The 6000-nt window shown below is 43.0% G+C and overlaps 1 pseudogene; it reads left to right on the top strand.

Annotated features, from left to right (window-relative positions):
- Positions 1 to 4560: 4560 nt before the first annotated feature.
- LOC121968920 lies at positions 4561 to 4632 on the top strand (annotated as a pseudogene).
- The last annotated feature ends 1368 nt before the right edge of the window (positions 4633 to 6000 follow it).

The following is a 6000-nucleotide window of genomic DNA, read 5'->3' as shown; positions in this document are numbered from 1 at the left end:
TAACTATTTCAAAAGTATATCTACCATGCAAGCTTAAGTACTTAAGTGTAGAGAAAAATAAGGTCCTTAAGGTTAGGCCAAAACTTATACCAAACTCCGTACAATACTTAGCTTATTTCATGCTACTAAAGATAGAGAAAGGAGATACACCAAACATACTGACACTATCTGGACAACTCATGAACTAAGAAAATGCTAGCCATTTTACTATCGGACAAGTAGCATAAAAAGTAGATAGTTGATGTTCTCAATTATGCCACAAAATGAAAGGAAAATACAAATGAGATGCAAAATAAAAACATGAAACAAGAAAAATGCAGAAGACACGAAATATGCAAAGCAGAAAAGAAAACACGAAGAACCGACTCAGGTTGTGCAGACGGACACAACACCCCCCCCCTCAGACTTAGACTTTTCATTGTCCCGATGAAATCAATACGTTGGCGGGGGTGGGGGATAAGGGGGCCCCCGATGTGTATCAGGGGGAAATCTAGGCATACCAGGAAGATGGCCAAGGTGTTGATGATATTGATATAGGCATCTACTTGTTGTCTAGTGATATCCATATCATCCATAAAATTTCTCATTCTTTCCTGGTCAACATCATAGTCCTGAACGAACCCTGTCACCTGACTATAGAAGTTCCTAGTGAACTGAAAATGATCTTGTACCTTCCTAAACTGGTCGTCGGATAATTTAAAGCGACCCTCCAACAATCGTTGTTGGGTATTTTACTTCTCGTGAAGGGAGTCTAAAGAGGTACGGAAGTCAGAAAAATCAAACATAGAGGGTCCCGTGTCATATGCAAAAGAGTGTCTAGGAGGTTCCGGATGTCCGGAAGGCAGTGGGACTCCTGATGACGAGGGTTCTTGGTGGTATTTGGGTTCTTCTACAATGGAGGGTACAGTCTCGGGGTGTAGATCAGTAATCACCCAATTCGCGAGGTCGCGAACCGAAGTGCGCTTGAGGCAAGGAAGGGGTAATGGAAAACCATTAGTTCTAGGGAAAGCAAACTCATTCTCATCCCGACAAATCATTTTCATGGCAAGACAAGAATCGATGTCGATCTTGTCATTACCATGAATCACCTCTAATCTATCAAGTGCACAACCCAGATTGAATGCTACTTGGGTGATCAATCCTCCAAACACTATCATCCCCGAAGATGCCTTAACTGCCTTTCACAGAGTTTGCAAGAAATGAAATTTCGAATCAAAATCAACTTTATTTAACACCGCCCAAAGAGAATACAGTTCTATCTTTCTAACTACCCATCACTCTCTCATCGACCAAAGATCGTTTTGCTCATCACTCGGTGAAGGTATCTAAAGGTCGGGTTTTGCATGCGCCATGCTTTGGCTCTAGAGGGCTCATAAGGGTCTTTTGATCTGCTTATCGACGTCCAAAATTCATTCCACCTAATTTCATTATCAAATCCTTGGGCACCACCAATGGGTAAACCAAAACAGTTATTGAAATCACTAAAATTCCACCGAACTTCTTTATTCATCATCCTAAAAGTTATAACCCCTACATAGTCATCTTCAGAAGAAAATTTGCATCAAGTGAGCTCAAAAATTCAAGGACTAGGCGGGGGTAGGTCGGTGCATGAGCGTATATGATATCATTCCAATCTAAAGAGCTTATCATCCAGCCTACATCATCCCTAATTCCTAACATGCTCATAGTAATAATATCCATATATTTAGTGCATGTAATTTTCCTAGCGACAAGTATATCATATCTAGCTTTTTGTTCATGATTTTTAAAAATGATATTGAATTCGTTTTCGTTACCTTCATCGCATGCCACCCTTTTTCCTTTGCCTTTTGAAGTATAAGCCTTCCCTTTGTCTTTGTCGCCTCCCGGTGCGTCTCCTTCGTCAGATCCACCGCTTCCTCAACCAAGTCTCTTCAAGTTCTGTGACATGGTGCAAGGCTTTGAGGGGTTTCTTGTGGAAATGGGTCTTGAGGATGGAAAGGGAGTAGAAGGAAGGGAAAATAGGGAAGTTTCTTCTCTCTTTTTGGATTTGTGACTTGAAGAAGTTTTAGATCTAGATGTAGATCTAAACAAAAGTGGGCTCTAGAGGTGGGAAATCAGGGTTTGATGAGGTATAGTAGAGAGGAGAAGGCTTTTGGGAGAGAGGGAGATGGAAATAGGGTTTTTTTTGGAGGGGGAGGCGACGCGCACGGGTTGAGACACGGCCAAGTCAAGTCTGATGCTGCACGGCCGTGCTGATTGGCACGGCCTCCTCCTTTCTCCCCTCGGCCGAAGTGGCACGACCGTGCCAATTGGCACGGCTCCTGTCTCCTTCTCTTCTGCATGGGTCGCATGCCCGTGCCGATAGGCACGGCCTGGATCTTCTTCCTCTCTTGCAGTGTAGCACGACCATGCCAATTGGCACGACCCGTGCCCCTTTCTTCTCCGCACAAGCCACACGGTCGTGCAGGGTTGCACAACACATGGCTTTTTTTCTTTGTTGGCTTCGTACGGCTGTGTGGAGTAACATGGCTAGCTCCTTTAAGCTCAAAGTGATTCGCCCTTCATCATTTTGGCTCCTCCGATGCTTCCACGCCCATGAAATGCTCACAGCCAGCTTGTGGAGGCTATGCACATCCTGAAAATGAAATACCCAAAATAAAATACTCAACTAAACCAACTAAAGGAATGAAACAAATAACGGGACAATAAATTGAAATAAAAAAATCCTTGGGTTGCCTCCCAAGAAGCGCTTGTTTTAGGTCTTTAGCTCGACCCCGTTCAGTTAGTGTGGACTAAACCCATGGAAGCACGACTCTCCTCCTAGGATTAGTGCTCTAGCCTGCGCCTTTAGTTTTGCTCGTGCGGGACATATATACTTCTTACTGTTTACTGGAGGTGAACTCTGATAGGAACTACATGCTTCAGCTCTGTGTATGTTCATCCTGCTAGAGCTTTCCTGAGAAAAGGAGACGCGGTTAGAAGAGTCGGATAAATCAAATTCAATCATTTCCTTGCCAATCTCCAAGGATAACTTGTGACTCTTCACATCAATGAGGGCTCCAACGGTGGCAAGGAATGGTCTTCCAAGGATGATCGGTATCTTGGGGTCCTCCTCCATATCCAGAATGATGAAATCGGTAGGAATGAGACATCCACCCACTTCTACTGGCACGTCTTCTACTATTCCCATTGGATATCTACATGAGTGATCAACTAATTGCAGTGCCATGGTAGTCAGTTTAATGTTCTGTAGTCTCAGCTTCTTGCATAAAGAGTACGGGAGTAAACTAACGCTAACTCCCAGGTCGCAGAAAGCCTTCTGTATGATTTCAGAGCCGATTTTTCAAGGTATGGAAAAGTTCCCTGGGTCCTGAAGCTTTGGTGGAGTGTTCGCCATGAGTATAGTGCTGCAACTCTCTGTCAATGTCACGGTCTCGAAGTCACCTTTTTACATCCTATTAGATAAAATTCCCTTTAAAAATTTTGCGAACTTCGGCATCTAGTGCAACACATCTATCAGTGGTACTTCTATGCAGACCTCTTTGATCTTCTTCAGGAATCGGTCAAACTCTTCGTCTTTCTGGGATGCTATCATCTTTTGAGGGAAAGGAATTGTCTTACTCTATGGAGGTATTTGAAAAGTTCCTTGTGTCTTCTCGGTTATTTCCTCTCCACCCTTGTTTTGGATCTGATTGGGCTCTCCCTCTGAGTCAAGTTCTTTCTGGGAGGTAATCTAGGGGATCTCCCAAAGTCCGTCCGCTCCTTAGCTCGATGCAGTTGCAATGTTCTACTGGATTTATATCAGGCTTTTCTGGGAACGTTCCCTGTGCTCTTGAGAAAGACTGAGCTATATGTGCTATCTGGCTGTCTTGTATCTTTTGATGTTTTTCAAAATTTTCCAGCCTCTGAGTCAATTGCTTGATCTCATTCTTCATCTCCTTTTGTTCTGAGAGAGCTTCCTCAAGAATCTTTTCAATCCTGGACAGTTGTGAAGGTTGCTGCTGTTGATAAGTCTGTTATCCAGATTAGTAGCTCTGTTGCCCAGGCTGATGACTTTGATGTGCTAGTCCTTGGTCCTGATTATTCCGGTATGAGAAATTGGGCGGTTCCTCCACCCAGGGTTGTATATGTTGGAGTACGAATTATTTTACCTCTGATTGTAGCTGGCTATTGCATTGCATTGCTCAAGTTGGTTTATCTGTGCCTGAATCGGCCCAAAGGGGCAAGTGTCTTGAGCGTGATCCGTACTTCCACAAGCGTCGCAGACACATGCTATTTGTATTAGCTATGTTGCTTCCTATGGCTTCAAATTTCTTGGTCAGAGCGTCCAGCTTTGCAGACATGAGTGTGACTGCATCCACGTCGAATTTCCCTGACGCTTTAATTGGATTCCCTGTGAAGGAGCCACTAGATCTTTCATATGCCCACTGATGGTGGTTCTGTGCCACATTCTCTATGATTTCTTCAGCTTCATCAAGGCTTTTATTCATCAATGCTCCTCCTGCTGCAGAATCAAGAGATACCTTCATGTGATAATTGATTCCATTGTAGAAAGTATGTAGAATCAACCATTTTTCAAGACCATGATGGGGGCACTGTCTCAGCATGCTCTTGAATCTGTCCCAAGTTTCAAATAATGATTCTGAGTCTATCTATTTGAAGCTAGCAATCAGGTTCCTCATGTGAGCAGTTTTGCTGGGTGGGTAGAACTTATCCAGAAATTTCTATTCACATTGCTCCCAAGATGATATGCTGTTTGCTGGAAGGGAGTTCAGCCACTGCTTGGCTCTGTCTTTCAGGGAAAACCCGAAGAGAAGTAGTCTAACTGAATCTGGAGGGACTCCGTTCACCTTCATAGTGCCACAGATCTCGTAGAACAGCTCTAGGTGGTGGTTTGCATCCTCATGCGGTCCTCTTCCGAATTGATTTTACTGGACCATGTGGATTACTGTAGGCTTGATTTGAAGTTGTTGGCTTCAATGGGTGGTCGGTGATGCTGGACCGAACCCCTCGTGCATATGGTGCCACATAATCTTTCAACAGTTTATCGACCATTTCTGAGGATTCTTATGCTACTTGGAATGCTTTCTGTAGATTTCTTCTTCTTAGAAAAGTCCTATCAATCTCTGGATCGAATGGTAGTAGCTGTCCTGAAAGGTTAGCTCTTTGCATGCAATAATAAGATGCTACTTGGAATATAGTAGCAGAATATAAAATAAAAAAAATGCAGAAAATGAAGAAAAAAAGCAAAGCCTAGTCTAATCAAATATGATTTTGCTAATGTTATAGACGCAACCCCCGGCAACGACGTAAAAAACTTATTACAAATCGCAAGCGCACGGATTCATCGTCAGTAATAAAAATATCGATCCCACAGGGACTGGTTATAAGCAATAGCAATTATTTACTTAGGTTTAGCTAGACTACCAATGGTTGGGAATAATCTAAAGAAGAAAGATCGGGAAGAAGAGTCAAGAGCTAGTAAGTCGAAGTGCAAAACTTGGTAATGGGGAGTTCTAGGAGGTTAGTTTTGTTATGGTGGTATTGATATGTAACGTTCTATCCTACACTCATTGTCCTTCGACACGTATTTGTCGGAAGCTAAAGTGACTATTCTTATGTACCAGAATAAAGAGGGATCCTAAGAAGTCCTGTTACGGTTTACCCCTGTCACTAGGGCGCCTCGGCAAATCTTGAGGACACAACTTTAATTGGTAATATTAAGAATAGAGAATAAGAGCTAAGTTTGGTCTCTCACTTCCTTGAGGAGAATTTGCCTCTCCTTTCAAGGAAGTATCCTAGATGTCCATGAACGGGTTACCTCTGTCACTAGGGCCCCTTAAGTGTATGATCTAGAGATAATCCCTCTACCAGGCTGACAAATTTCTACACAATCAACCAACATGCAATTGAGACAAAGCATAAGAGATCATCCAACGAGTATAAGCATAAATACGAGTTTTACATCAAACCGAGCCACAACTACTCCTTAGTCCTAGAATAAGGAATCTACTCCAT

The sequence above is a fragment of the Zingiber officinale genome, chromosome 3B (assembly GCF_018446385.1).
Source record: "Zingiber officinale cultivar Zhangliang chromosome 3B, Zo_v1.1, whole genome shotgun sequence".
NCBI lineage: Eukaryota > Viridiplantae > Streptophyta > Magnoliopsida > Zingiberales > Zingiberaceae > Zingiber > Zingiber officinale.
This window is presented reverse-complemented; position numbering and strand designations above follow the sequence as displayed.